This window comes from Rutidosis leptorrhynchoides, chromosome 1 (genome assembly GCF_046630445.1).
Source record: "Rutidosis leptorrhynchoides isolate AG116_Rl617_1_P2 chromosome 1, CSIRO_AGI_Rlap_v1, whole genome shotgun sequence".
Lineage (NCBI taxonomy): Eukaryota > Viridiplantae > Streptophyta > Magnoliopsida > Asterales > Asteraceae > Rutidosis > Rutidosis leptorrhynchoides.
In genome coordinates, this window is record NC_092333.1 from 728,747,869 (window position 1) to 728,763,221 (window position 15,353).

Consider the following 15,353-nt stretch of genomic DNA (forward strand, 5'->3'; position numbering starts at 1 on the left):
CATATTAAACTCATGCTCATTTTCATATTTTTATCAATTTTACACCTTTTCAAATAAGCATATATGAAAATGTTTATAAAGTTTATAAGTATTCTACTCAAATAACATGTCAAAATAATCATTACTAGCAATTGAACAAGTTTTAAATGGCATTTATATCAAATTAATCAAGTTCATGAATTTTAGACTTGAAAAGTCCACTTTAATTCTCAAAAATCATGTTTAGGATCAAAGTTTGGATCATTTAGCTACCTAAACATGTTATACTACTTAATTTAGCAATAATTCATGACAAAAATCGGCCATAACCTGTTTATATCAAAAAGCCCCAAATTGCTCAAGAACACAAACCCTAGATTTCTAAAAATTTTGAAGTTTTTGGCTTCAAATTATGTTAAATAGCATCAATCTAGGTTATACATGCATAATATACTAACAATTTAACTCTAATTACACTAAAAATTATCAAACTAGTATTATTGCAAATAACTGAAATTATCACAAAAATTAGGAAATTTATGAGTTTAGGGGTGAAATCTTTACCTTCCTGCCTCCCCATTTGAATATAGGCATGATTATAGCGGATTATTGTGAGAAATTTGGTGAATTTTGGTGAAAAATTGGTGAAATTTGAGAGTGTTTGTGTGTGTTTTCGTGAATGTGTGTATATTATGTTGAAGACAGACAGCTCGCTGGGACTTTGTTTTTTACCAGTATTTTGGTCCCATGCGACTGCATGGCTGGACAGTTCAAACCCCATGCGATCGCATGTGGTGTATTTTGTTTTTTTGTTTTTTTTATATAAAAAACTTTTACTTGTTAAACATAATAATAGATTAATTTTAAAAATTTGTTTTTTAAGAATGAGGGCGTTTCAGATCATTGTCCTAGTCCGTCTCTCGACAAAATTTTAAAAATTTTCACTTTTTAAGCGTTGTTTTAAAAGCAAAGATTTTTGAGTTTTTTTTAAATGTTTTTGGCATACTTTAATTTAATAAGATTAAAAATAATGATAATAAAATTTCTCGTCCCGCCCTCGGGTAAAGCAATTTCGGTTCAACGACCTAGTCTTCAACTCACGACGAATTTTAAATATCAAAATTTTAACTTAATGAATAAAGTAAATTTTTGTTTTTAAATTCACACCAAACTTAAATTTAAAATGCATAAAATTAAAAATTCATATTAATATTATCAATATTTTTATACATTAATTTTACAAACTTATATTGAAAATATTAATTTTTAAAATATTTACAAACTTAAATATATTGATTTAAAAATATTTACAATAATAATTTAATATTTATATATTAATTTTAAAAATATTGTAAAATGAAATTAAAAATCTTTTTGGTCTTTTATCCCACTTTAATCAATCAAATATTATCAAAAATATACGCCCCTCTTTTGGGTAAAGTAATTTCGACTATTTTACCTAGTTTTACTCCTGACGAATTTTTGAAATATTTTGGATTGATTGATTAAAGATATTTATACCTTAAGAATAAACGGTAAATTTCGCAGTGGTGTAATAAATTTTTATATGATATCAATAATTTCGGTTACGCATACCTAATTTTATTGAATACCGATTTAATACTTTATAGCGAACGATTCAGCGTTTATTATCAAAAGGTTAAAAGTAATAAATAAAAGCAAATAAAAACTGTACATGCTTACCTGTGAGAAAGAATTCTCAGAGACCTGCTTTAGCCGACTCATAGGAGAGTCGTGTGATTTGGTTTTCCATAGCTACATAAGCGTAACCTCGATTCTTCAATAACTTTTCTTCTAAACATATAAACGGTCCTTCTCTGCATAGAGTAACAAATTCGGTATTGGAATATGTTTGATTGTTCGAACATTTACCTTCATGTGACCATTTTCCGCATTTATGACATCTTTCAAGGTGTTGTGCTCTTCTTTTTGTTGCGGATTTTGATTTTCCTTTACCAAAATGTATCTTATGATGATCTTTCCTGAGTTCTTTCCTCACTTCGTCCATTTTTCCTCTTATGAATGATACCAGTTCACTCGGAAAGATGTTATTATTACGTTTAGTAATCATAGCGTGTAGTAGTAGACCATGATTCAGATCAAAGGAATTCTTCATCTCGTAAAACTTAAAAGAAATAAAAAATTCAGAATGGAGGGAGAAGACTAGTTCTTTAGGGTCTGCTAGGGAAAGACCATTCGGATTCCATTCTTGGAAACTACACGAAAACAGAATATCTAACTCTAATAGAAATATATATATTATCCTTAAAAGATTTGATTCTCCCCACACTTAGTTAGCTGTGGTGTTGAAATTGTGATTAACTTCATTGTCAACTTCCATTGGACCATGTATGTAATGTTTAACTCTGTGACTATTAACTTTAAATTCAATCCCATTTGAATTTATCAACTCTATTGTTCCATATGGAAAAACTCTTTTAACTATGAATGGTCCAGACCATCTTGATTTCAATTTTCCAGGAAATAACTTAAATCGTGAATTGAAAAGAAGGACTCTGTCTCCTTCCTTCAATTCTTTTGAACTTTTGATTCTTTTATCATGCCATTTCTTCGTTCTTTCCTTATAGATTAACGAATTTTCATATGCTTCATGTCTTAATTCTTCTAATTCGTTTAATTGACTTAATCGTAAACGTCCAGCTTCATGTAAATCAAGATTACATGTCTTCAAAGCCCAAAATGCTTTGTGCTCAATTTCTACTGGAAGATGACATGCATTTCCGTAAACAAAGTTTAAAAGGTGTGGTACCATTTGGAGTTTTGTAGGCTGTTCGAAAATCCCAGAGTGCATCCTCCAATTTTGTGGACCATTCCTTCAGATTTGATCCTACGGTTTTCTCTAGAATACGTTTTAATGCTCGGTTGGTATTTTCAACTTATCCACTTGTTTGTGGATGATAAGCGGTTGAGATTTTATGAGTTACTCCATATCTTTTAAGAACTTTCTCAAGTTGATTATTACAAAAATGAGTACCCCGATCACTTATTAAAGCTTTTGGTGTTCCGAACCTTGCAAAAAGACGTTTTAAGAAGTTGACTACAACTCGTGCATCATTAGTTGGGAGAGGTTGTGCTTTCGCCCATTTAGATACATAATCAATGGCAACGAGAATGTAGAGATTATTATGAGATTTTGGAAATGGACCCATAAAGTCAATACCCCAAACGTCAAATACTTCACATACTTGAATGACATTTTGTGGCATTTCATCACGTTGACTTATTTTTTCGGCCCTTTGACAAGCATCGCAGGATTTACAAAGGAGGTGTGCGTCTTTGAAAATTGTAGGCCAATAGAATCCAGCGTCATAGACTTTTCTTGCTGTAAGTTGAGGCCCATAATGCCCTCCTGTTGGTCCTGTGTGACAATGTTTTAAGATTAGACTAGCTTCATCCCCGAATACACATCGGCGTATTATTCCATCGGGACAACTTTTAAACAAATGTGGATCTTCCCAAAAATAGTGTTTTATATCACTAAAGAATTTCTTTCATTTTTGGTACGACAACCCTTTTTCAAGGAATCCACATACTAAGTAGTTTGCATAGTCTGCAAACCATGGAATTTCACTATAATCTATCTTTAATAGATATTCATCAGGAAAGTTATCTTGTATAGCCGATTCATTTAGAACTTCTAATTCAGGATTTTCAAGACGAAAAAGATGATCAGCTGCGAGATTTTCTGCTCCCCTTTTGTCTCGAATTTCAATATCGAACTCTTGTAAGAGTAAGATCCAACGGATTAATCGTGGTTTAGCATCTTGTTTTGAAAATAGGTATCTAAGAGCAGAATGGTCGGTATAGACCACCGTTTTAGCTAGAACGAGATATGAACGAAAATTGTCAAAAGCAAAGACAATAGCAAGGAGTTCTTTTTCAGTAGTTGTGTAGTTTGTTTGTGCTCCTTGTAATGTCTTACTAGTGTAATAAATAGGTTGAAATCGTTTTTCAATCCTTTGTCCTAAAACGGCTCCCATTGCAAAATCACTTGCATTGCACATGAGTTCAAACGGTAGATTCCAATTTGGAGTTATCATGATCGGCGCATTAGTGAGTTTTTCTTTAAGAATATTAAAAGATTTGATGCATTCATCCGAAAAGATGAATGGAGCATCATTTTCTAGGAGTTTATTCATAGGAGTGGCAATTTTAGAAAAATCTTTTATGAAACGTCGGTAAAAACCGGCATGCCCTAGAAAACTCCTAACTCCTCTAACATTGGTGGGATGTGGAATTTTAGCAATTACATCTACTTTAGCTCTATCCACTTCAATTCCTTCCTTTGAAATTTTATGACCAAGAACGATGCCTTCTCTAACCATGAAATGGCATTTCTCCCAATTAAGTACTATATTTGATTGTTCGCATCTAATAAGCATTCGTTCAAGATTAACTAGACATGATTCAAAAGTATCACCGAAGACTGGAAATTCATCCATGAAAACTTCCATGCATTCTTCTATCATGTCGTGAAAAATTGCCATCATGCACCTTTGAAAGGTTGCAGGGGCATTGCAAAGTCCACATGGCATGCTTTTGTAAGCAAAAGTACCATAAGGGCACGTGAACGTGGTTTTCTCTTGGTCCTCGGGTGCTATTGGAATTTGAAAATATCCGGAAAAACCATCAAGAAAATAATAGTAACTATTCCCGGCTAATCTTTCCAACATTTAATCAATGAAAGGTAAGGGAAATTGATCTTTTCCAGTGGCGTCATTTAATTTTCTATAATCAATACAAACACGCCATCCTGTTACAGTCCTAGTAGGAATAAGCTCATTTTTTTCATTTGTGATGACAGTCATGCCACCCTTCTTAGGTACGCATTGAACTGGGCTTACTCATGGACTATCAGAGATTGGAGAAATTAAACCTGCATTAAGTAGTTTAATATTTTCTTTCTGAATAACATCTTGCATATTAAGATTTAGTCTTCATTGGCATTGCACATAGGTTTTATGACCTTCTTCTGTAACGACCCTGGTTTTTCCATCCTTAATTAATAATGTTTATTATTAATACTTGAGATTTAAATGAATATATGTTATTACATTTACATGTTGCCATGATTAACCGTACATGACTTTTAAGTGCCCGAAACGTCTTTGTTACACACGAAACTTCACAAATAATATTTTTAGATATTATTTGCATTCATGATTAAGTTTATTAATCATTTTTATTAACTATGGCTATTAGTTAATTACTTGGGCTTTAATTGGACTTATTTGTTAATTATTGGAACTTGGGCTTGTTTAAAGTTAATGGACTCATGAATAAAGACTTATAAGCCCACCCTACTTCTTAAATGGACTAATTAGCCCACTAATTGTTGTAAGTAGTCCATTTATGTGTAACTAGTTTGATTAAGGAAGATTGGAATCTAGTTACTTGCCATTCCCATGTAAACACACCCATTAACCAACTTTTGTAAGGCTTTACATGTAAGTGACCATTAAACATTTCCTTTCCCTTGACCCTTACCTTGGCCGTTGGTTTTGGTGGTCTTCAAGAGATTCAAAATCTTTTTTTTACTTACTTACTCACTAGTATTCCTCATTTTACTCTCATTTCAAAACATACACAAGACTTGCTTTCATTTTCTCTCTTTTCTCTCTAGTTTTTGGTAAGAAACTTGAACATTCTTTCTCTCTTTTCTCTCTTGTCAAAACCGAAACTTGAACATTCATCATCATCATTCTTTTGTTTACTTGTTACTTGTCTTTGATTACTTTGTTACTTACTTGTTGTTAGTTATTTACTTACATGTTGCAAGAATAAACTTTCTAGTTTGATTCTTCTTTTATCTTGTTTTACAAGAACAACAAGAACATAAACTTACTAGTTATGTTCTACATACACTTTCTTAAAAGATTACAAGTTCATGTGTTGATTAAAATCATACTTGTAGTTCTTGAAGTAAACTTAAAGTTTACTTTACTTAAAGATCAAACTTTGGTTGAATCTTTAAAAGTATGAACAACCATGAACCTTTTACTTATCTACTTAGTTTATCTCTTATTATTATGCACTTTAAATTCTTGTTTGTTGGTTTGTTGGTCAAAGGTTACTAGTTAACTTTGATCTTATACTTCTTGACCTTAAAGATAACTTATAAGTTTCAAGAACATAGAAGTATAACTCTTTAGTTATAACTTCAAATACTTATGAAAGATCTAAGTTATATAGCTTATGGTCTTCTTATTTTTGTCATGAACAAGAGCTTTAAAGCTTACTTACACTTTACTAGTTGATAATCAAAGTTTTGTAACTTATGGTTTCACTAAAGTAAAGATTCAAGTGTTAGTACTTATGATATAATTTAATAACTTTAGATCAAGACTTTTGAGTCATGGATCTTCAAGATCAAACTAAGAACTATGTTCTACTACTTATGATCTTGATTAGTTAGTTATTTTCAAGTTTGTAGTTCAATATTACCTTTATATTTCATGTAAGTGTCAAACCTAAGACTTTGATGTAACTTTGGTTCATCAAACTACATACAACTCTTAAGTGAGTTGTGCTTCATGTCTTAGACTTGCACAAGGGTTATGATGGTCAAAACTTGGTAAAGATGATGTGAACACATCAATGAGTTGTACACTTGGAGCTATATGCATCAAGGATGAGAACCATGATGAACATCAAGCACCAAGACCACCGGAACCCACTTTTAACCTTCTGTTTTCTGTTTACAGCTACTGTTCTGCTGTTTCTGTAACATACCAGTAGACCTGGGCTGTTGTGATTATGATTTTCAAATATCTCGTTTCGAGTAGATAATTTTTCGTTTAAGACTCGTCTTCATCCGAGTTACGGTTTAGGATTTATGGCCCTCCGATCGTCACTATGTCCTTTTAACGTTGTGCTGAAATTTCTGACCTACTCGTACTTCGACCGTTGCCACGGTCAAACTAAGACGAGTTTGCTTCTGAAATTTTTACCACAACTAGGGGACTCATATACGGAGTCATGGCCACTGTCTCATATCTGTTCGGTTTGTGTAGAGGCCGTGGTGACTGATCCAAGTCAGCCTTTGTTTTAAACTACTTTCATAAACGAAACTTACTTGTTACCTTTTGTTTGATGATGAATGATGATGACCTTTATAACCTTAATTACATACATATAAACCTTTTGAGACGATTTACTGACCTATTACTATTTGACTTAGGTTGAGGACTTTTGGACCGATTACTTGCACACCTTTCCCGACTCAACTTAACCGCTACTTATCATTGTGAGTTATAGCATTCCCTTTTTACTTTAACTTATTTTGGGAACTGAGAATACATGCGGATTTTATGTTTTACATACTAGGCACGAGTACCTAAACTTTATATATGTGTGGGTTATATAACGGCAGAAACATTCCCTTTAGCTTCGTAACATTTAATCATTGGTTTATGAACCGGTGAACGCGAATCTTAGATATGGATCCGTAGGGTTTGACATCCCCACTCGGGCTAGTCGCGCTAGCAATCAATGAGTGTTTAATACTTCATAAACATACGCACTCGCCAAGTGTACTTTCAGGGGGTATTATTATTTAAACGTTAAGTTAGTTACCGAGTGCCCACGGTTGAGCATATACTTAAACATACGGATTTGGATTACTAGTTTAAACACTTGTTGAAGCACTGAAATCTCGTGGCCTACTTACATTACTATTATACTTAAACTATAGCTCACCAACCTTTGTGTTGACATTTTAAGCATGTATTTCTCAGGTGCTTGAGGTTGCTTCCGCCGTGTACTAGTTGTGCTGTAGACACCCGCTGCTTAGAGTTGTCACCGCATGAACTACTTTATCTTGCATTCAAACATTGCTACTTTTGAACTATGAATTGTAACGACCATTTGGGGTCACGTACACTTATTATTTGCTTCTACTTAGTGAATCATGCTTTTGGATTGTAAAACTTTTGGCGTTAGTTATGACGTCACCTTTTATTAATGAATGTAAACTCTTTTTGAAATCGCATATAGTACTTAACCTTGTAATAATCCTGTTGTTGATGGTCCGTACATGTTGATTTAGTACAGGGCGTCAAATTTGGTATCAGAGCATTGGTTGTAGGGAATTAGGTTGCATTAGTGAGTCTAAGACCGACCCGAGTAGGATTCACTAATAGGACTAATCTACAACTTGCTAGTTTACTTGTTTCCACTGAACTTACTGCATGTTGCTGCCTACTTTTACTGCTATATACTGTATGCTATTACTTGCTTCCGCTACTGCATGCTATTATCTACCTTCGATTGCATGCTACTGTGTTATATTACTGCATGTTACCGTTTACTACTACTGCATGCCACCGCGTACTTCTACTGCTGTATGAACTTGCTGCATGCTACCATTTCCTTTTACTGCTATATAAACTCTATATATGCTTTTGTTTACTCTAGCTACTGCATGCTGCTATATGCTTTTAGCATGTTACTTCGGTATGACACTGTTACTATTGCCATGCTACGTGCTGTTGTAAACAATCTAGCCTGCTGTAGTTGTTATGCCTGATTACGTTCTTGCTACATGTCTATTATTCGCTATACCGACGTGCAGAACTTATCCTTCCCAGTTCAGATGCTTACCTGAACTACTTTCTTGCTCGTCTAACCCTAAGAACTAGTAGTGTAATCCACCTGTTACTACTGCTCTACCGTTCCAGAGATCGAAACATTACTTCACGCAATCTAGAAGATTGTTCAGTTGACACATACCCTGTACGCTTTCATGACCATCACTCATCTCTTTCATTCTTCACCACTACTCGATGACCTAACGACACTTCGATATTTAGGCCTTGGAGAAGTCGGGAAGACATCTCCTTTCACAAACTCATAGTGTCTTCCACTGATGCTCAGCCATACCCAAGGACTTGGGAGTCACCTCAAGACATATCGTATTACTACTTGCTACACGAATAACTCGACACGAGACCCAGATTGAATTTCTAGAAAGGAACCTAACGACATTACCTGAACCCGAACATTTTGAAGAAACTTCGGGACACTTAGGCATTAATACATGATCTACGGAACCTACGCACCCACATCGAGAAACTGTGAGATTAGTTATGTCGATTCTGTTTTGAGACAACACAGATAAAGCACCGTTAGATGAAATTGAGTAGAACTTGAAGTGATCACGTTACATTGACCATGTGTAGTGATATTGGAATGAATGTACGATTTAGTGCAATATAATGACGCCAGGCCAGCGTGATTATATTGAAGTAAATCATGCAGAAGTTCCAATGTTACTACATGAGGAATATAGGGTGATCCAGGGAAATTTTTGGCAGTGATCACTTGAGCATACGCATTATAGTCTGTTAAAGGTAGGGAAGGAATAACCAGGTAGCCCAGATATTATACAAAAGGGGCTTTGATTGCAGAATTTATAACCCAAAAATTTGTTATAAGTATCGACACCCTGGACATTTAAGGAAAAAGTTCTCAATTAGGAAAAGCCTTATACTGACTTGCGGTAGAGCAATCGTTATCTCAGTTATGGAAACTCGCATGGATCCTGATTTTAGTTTGGGTACGTTTCATCACAACGTGTTATTGTCTCAAGGTTGTTTAGTACTGGAGCGATAAAAACCATATATCTAAGAACCTTAGTGTTATGACTAATAAGCCAATAACAACCATAAGGGTTAAGTATTCTATAGGACAAGTAATTGGTAAGCTAAGAAAGATAACGGAGTAATTTAAGGTAGTACTTTAAGATTAACAGGTGGGTCATTTGGAGATGACCTCATATTAATCAAACTTGGGAGTTTTAATGTAGTAGTTGAAAAGGATTAGTTACCTACGTACAGGCATATGTTATTTGAGACGGTTGATAAAATTTCACGGCAATATAGTAAGATTGGTTGGAATGAACCTTAAGATTAACCTAACACCCACCAGTTTGGGAAATTGGATGCAATAGTTGAGATGAACTTTAAGATTAACCTAATACTCATCAAGTTAGGAAGCTTTGACAAAATAGTTGGAACGAACTGACTTACAAGGATGAAAGCGAAGGATATTTATAGTGAGAAAATTTTTCGTATACCTCGCGAGAATGGCAAGCTGAAATCCGTCTAGGTTATTGTTGACCGCTTCACCAAGTCTGCTCACTTTCTACCCACAAGAGAAACCGATACAATGGACAAACTTGCACAACAATACTTAAAGGAAATTGTATTCCGTCACCTCAGCAATCCAAATTCTATATTGAAGATTTCCCAAGAATCTCATTTGATACTCATTCTTACGCAACTCTAAATCCTAACGTATCACGAGGAATTTATTATTCGATGATAACCACAACATCGTCCTTCTTACCTCGATATTAGTCATACCGGTTCGAAATTTTCCTGAAATCAATGAGTGGTTAACTCTCATCCTCATACTCTCCCATTCGTATCTCACTCATAAGCAATAACTTCACACTTAAGCATTTTTGGTCAAAGGATTTATGCCCTACTAATAGTTGTCAATCACATATAAATTCAATGGTTTTTATTTACCTCAAACATCACTCGAAATTTTCAAAAATCTTTTACTCAATCCTTATCAACCTTTTCCAACTTGTAACTTCCGAAATATGAAAGTTTTGTCTGCCAAAACTCTTACACACATTATTTTATTATGATATCCTCTCAAAGTTTAAAAAAAAAAATTTATTTTGTTCGTCATTCGCGCAAAATTTTAAAATCGTATACGTTATATAAAATAAAGTAAATGATTTCTTATTTTTGACAAACACATGTAGAATTTTACTTTCACAAATCAAACCTTTTGTTCAAGATATATTTTACTTTGAATGGCACGGGTTGTACGTAACCCTAGTTTACTAGAACTTCGTTTCTTTCCATACATTGTCACCTTAAACAATTCCTATAAAATTTTTCGTTGCTTGCTATGTATAAAATTCTTCGATGCTCATTCGTACCCAAGTCATCGTGAAAACTTTACAACCGTCGAAATCGAGAGATTCATGTGTGTATGTGTTAAAGACACTTCTGCCACATCATTCAGGGCCTTTGGGCATCCACTGACACTTAAACCATTCAAAACTATTACGTTACCCCATGGATTTATTCCACCACACCTGTTGGAACAGTACTCCTTCTTGCATAACTCTAAGTCCTGACTCATTCCAAGGGATTCTCATTTAGTGGTATTAATTCCATCATTACTCCGACTTTAACACTAGTCATAACATGTTTGGCACTTTGCAAATTCAAGAAGCAATTAACTTCTCATCCTCGTGCTCTATCCTTCGTACCTCACTTTTAGCAACGGCTTCGCACGAAAATATTTTTGGCCCAAAGACTTGTGTCCTAATAATTACTAAAACTACATTTATGTCATTATTTTTCACTACCTAGTAACTGGTCACCCGATGATTCAAAGCTTTTCCACTCAATCTTTTCCAACTCGTAACCTTTGCAATACGAAGAATTATGTTTATCAAGATTTTTACACGTTGTTTATTTGTGCGGTCCTCACAGGGTGTACAGACAATGAAAGTACCAAAAACTTTTCTGTCACTTATACGATTTATAAAATCATATATGTATAAATTTATATTTACTTATTTTGATACTAAGTTATATCTTCAAATTATTTAAAAGCCGCTCCTTTATCGAGTTACTCAACTTAAGTCAAATAGTTTTGTGCAAAATGGTACACGTTGTACCAATTTCTAAATTTACTAGGAACTTTGTTCCGTTTATGTTGTCACAACAAACGTTTAAAGGTTTTGTTTTGTTTTTTTCAAAACTCCCTTAGTTGTTTTTATTAAAGGTTTTCATATTAAACTACACCATATATAGATCACACTTTTTCTCGCCCTCTGTTAGAGATGAAACTTACTATTAAGATCTTTGTTAAAAACTCTTGAGCCACTTTGGATGGCAGTCTTATAAAATTTTGTTAGAAAATTTTTGCACCCATAAAATGTTCTTTTAAAGCTAGACATGACAAAACGCGGGCCGATAAATCAGTTTTCTGAGATACACTCATTGGTCATCCTATTGAAGGAAAGGTGCTAGGTGGGTTACTGTTCTCAATACTTCACGGCTAAACGCAACACCCTCGTAAACATCATCTCTATGAATCAGTATGTTGAGATACAAGAATCATTCTGGAGATTTTTCTCACTCGGAATAAACCATTCTTTAGGACCAAGAGTTCACGTATCTTCTCTTCCGCTCGTCCCCTTAAGTATGCAGATAAATTTAGAACGAACCACACGAAGAGTTCACTCTCACGCCTTTCGTGCGACTTTCTTTTGGAAATGCAATATAAGATACTTGAGAACCTAGGAATCTCGTTATCCCTTTTGAGAAGGGACTGCTTAAAACATCTACGTCACTCAGGTGGATACTCTATATATTTCTTTCCTCATTGGTTGCAACTGTATGTTGCTCTAGTTAACGTTAACCCTAACTTCAACATGTAATTGAAAGGATGAAGTTACATTGCGGAACTGTGTTTTCATTTCATCCAAGGATAGGTTCACCTGCAGTACGGTAAACTAGGTGATATCCCTCATTGTTCGTTCAGATAGTTCTAAAGACACTATGAATATTTATGGCTCGCATGTCCGATTGGTCACATTTAGCTAAAATTTCAATTCACTTATTCAAATGAAACGTTCTTAAGTAGCGGATTCCTTATGCCTATGATCTCCTTTCGAAATCAAGGGGTTAGTAAAACCCGTGACTAACACTATCCAAACATCAAATTGCATGGTTGTAATCACCATATTTTCCATCCTACCTGTCAGCTTCGTTTTACGACATAAGCGCTCGATGTTTTAGAGGAGCTTAGAAACATCCATGATACATTTCATGCATCCAGCTTACTGAAGGTGCCTGTAAGGCTAAACACACCATCTTTCCTTTTGTGGATATACATTCAGATGACATACTCCCGTCAATCAGAAGCGAAATCAATTTGTTGATCTCTTGGGACAAGAGACTTAATTAATGGCATATAACTATTCCCACTTTCATGCGCCGAAGTACCTTTCAAGGTAAATAACTTACTTCTGAGCCACGAGTCTCACGGAACTTTGATACGCCCCTTCTTATTCGAATACGGTACCATTGTTGGTCACACCTCAAAATTTTGGGACGAAATTTTCTTTAACAGGTGGGTAATGTAACGACCCTGGTTTTTCCATCCTTAATTAATAATGTTTATTATTAATACTTGAGATTTAAACGAATGTATGTTATTACATTTACATGTTGCCATGATTAACCGTACATGACTTTTAAGTGACCGAAACGTCTTTGTGACACACGAAACTTCACGAATAATATTTTTAGATATTATTTGCATTCATGATTAATTTTATTAATCATTTTTATTAACTATGGCTATTAGTTAATTACTTGGGCTTTAATTGGACTTATTTGTTAATTATTGGAACTTGGGCTTGTTTAAAGTTAATGGACTCATGAATAAAGACTTATAAGCCCACCCTACTTCTTAAATGGACTAATTAGCCCACTAATTGTTGTAAGTAGTCCATTTATGTCTAACTAGTTTGATTAAGGAAGATTGGAATCTAGTTACTTGCCATTCCCATGTAAACACACCCATTAACCAACTTTTGTAAGGCTTTACATGTAAGTGACCATTAAACATTTCCTTTCCCTTGACCCTTGCCTTGGTCGTTGGTTTTGGTGGTCTTCAAGAGATTCAAAAATCTTTTTTTTACTTACTTACTCACTAGTATTCCTCATTTTACTCTCATTTCAAAACACACACAAGACTTGCTTTCATTTTCTCTCTTTTCTCTCTAGTTTTTGGTAAGAAACTTGAACATTCTTTCTCTCTTTTCTCTCTTGTCAAAACCGAAACTTGAACATTCATCATCATCATTCTTTTGTTTACTTGTTACTTGTCTTTGATTACTTTGTTACTTACTTGTTGTTAGTTATTTACTTACATGTTGCAAGAATAAACTTTCTAGTTTGATTCTTCTTTTATCTTGTTTTACAAGAACAACAAGAACATAAACTTACTAGTTATGTTCTACATACACTTTCTTAAAAGATTGCAAGTTCATGTGTTGATTAAAATCATACTTGTAGTTCTTGAAGTAAACTTAAAGTTTACTTTACTTAAAGATCAAACTTTGGTTGAATCTTTAAAAGTATGAACAACCATGAACCTTTTACTTATCTACTTAGTTTATCTCTTATTATTATGCACTTTAAATTCTTGTTTGTTGGTTTGTTGGTCAAAGGTTACTAGTTAACTTTGATCTTATACTTCTTGAACTTAAAGATAACTTATAAGTTTCAAGAACATAGAAGTATAACTCTTTAGTTATAACTTCAAATACTTATGAAAGATCTAAGTTATATAGCTTATGGTCTTCTTATTTTTATCATGAACAAGAGCTTTAAAGCTTACTTACACTTTACTAGTTGATAATCAAACACTTATGGTTTCACTAAAGTAAAGATTCAAGTGTTAGTACTTATGATATAATTTAATAACTTTAGATCAAGACTTTTGAGTCATTGATCTTCAAGATCAAACTAAGAACTATGTTCTACTACTTATGATCTTGATTAGTTAGTTATTTTCAAGTTTGTAGTTCAATATTACCTTTATATTTCATGTAAGTGTCAAACCTAAGACTTTGATGTAACTTTGGTTCATCAAACTACATACAACTCTTAAGTGAGTTGTGCTTCATGTCTTAGACTTGAACAAGGGTTATGATGGTCAAAACTTGGTAAAGATGATGTGAACACATCAATGAGTTGTACACTTGGAGCTATATGCATCAAGAATGAGAACCATGATGAACATCAATCACCAAGACCACCGGAACCCACTTTTAACCTTCTGTTTTCTGTTTACAGCTACTGTTCTGCTGTTTCTGTAACATACCAGTAGACCTGGGCTGTTGTGATTATGATTTTCAAATATCTCGTTTCGAGTAGATAATTTTTCGTTTAAGACTCGTCTTCATCCGAGTTACGGTTTAGGATTTATGGCCCTCCGATCGTCACTATGTCCTTTTAACGTTGTGCTGAAATTTCTGACCTACTCGCACTTCGACCGTCGCCACGGTCAAACTAAGACGAGTTTGCTTCTGAAAATTTTACCACAACTAGGGGACTCATATACGGAGCCATGGCCACTGTCTCACCTCTGTTCGGTTTATGTAGAGGCCGTGGTGACTGATCCAAGTCAGCCTTTGTTTTAAACTACTTTCATAAACGAAACTTACTTGTTACCTTTTGTTTGATGATGAATGATGATGACCTTTATAACCTTAATTACATACATAT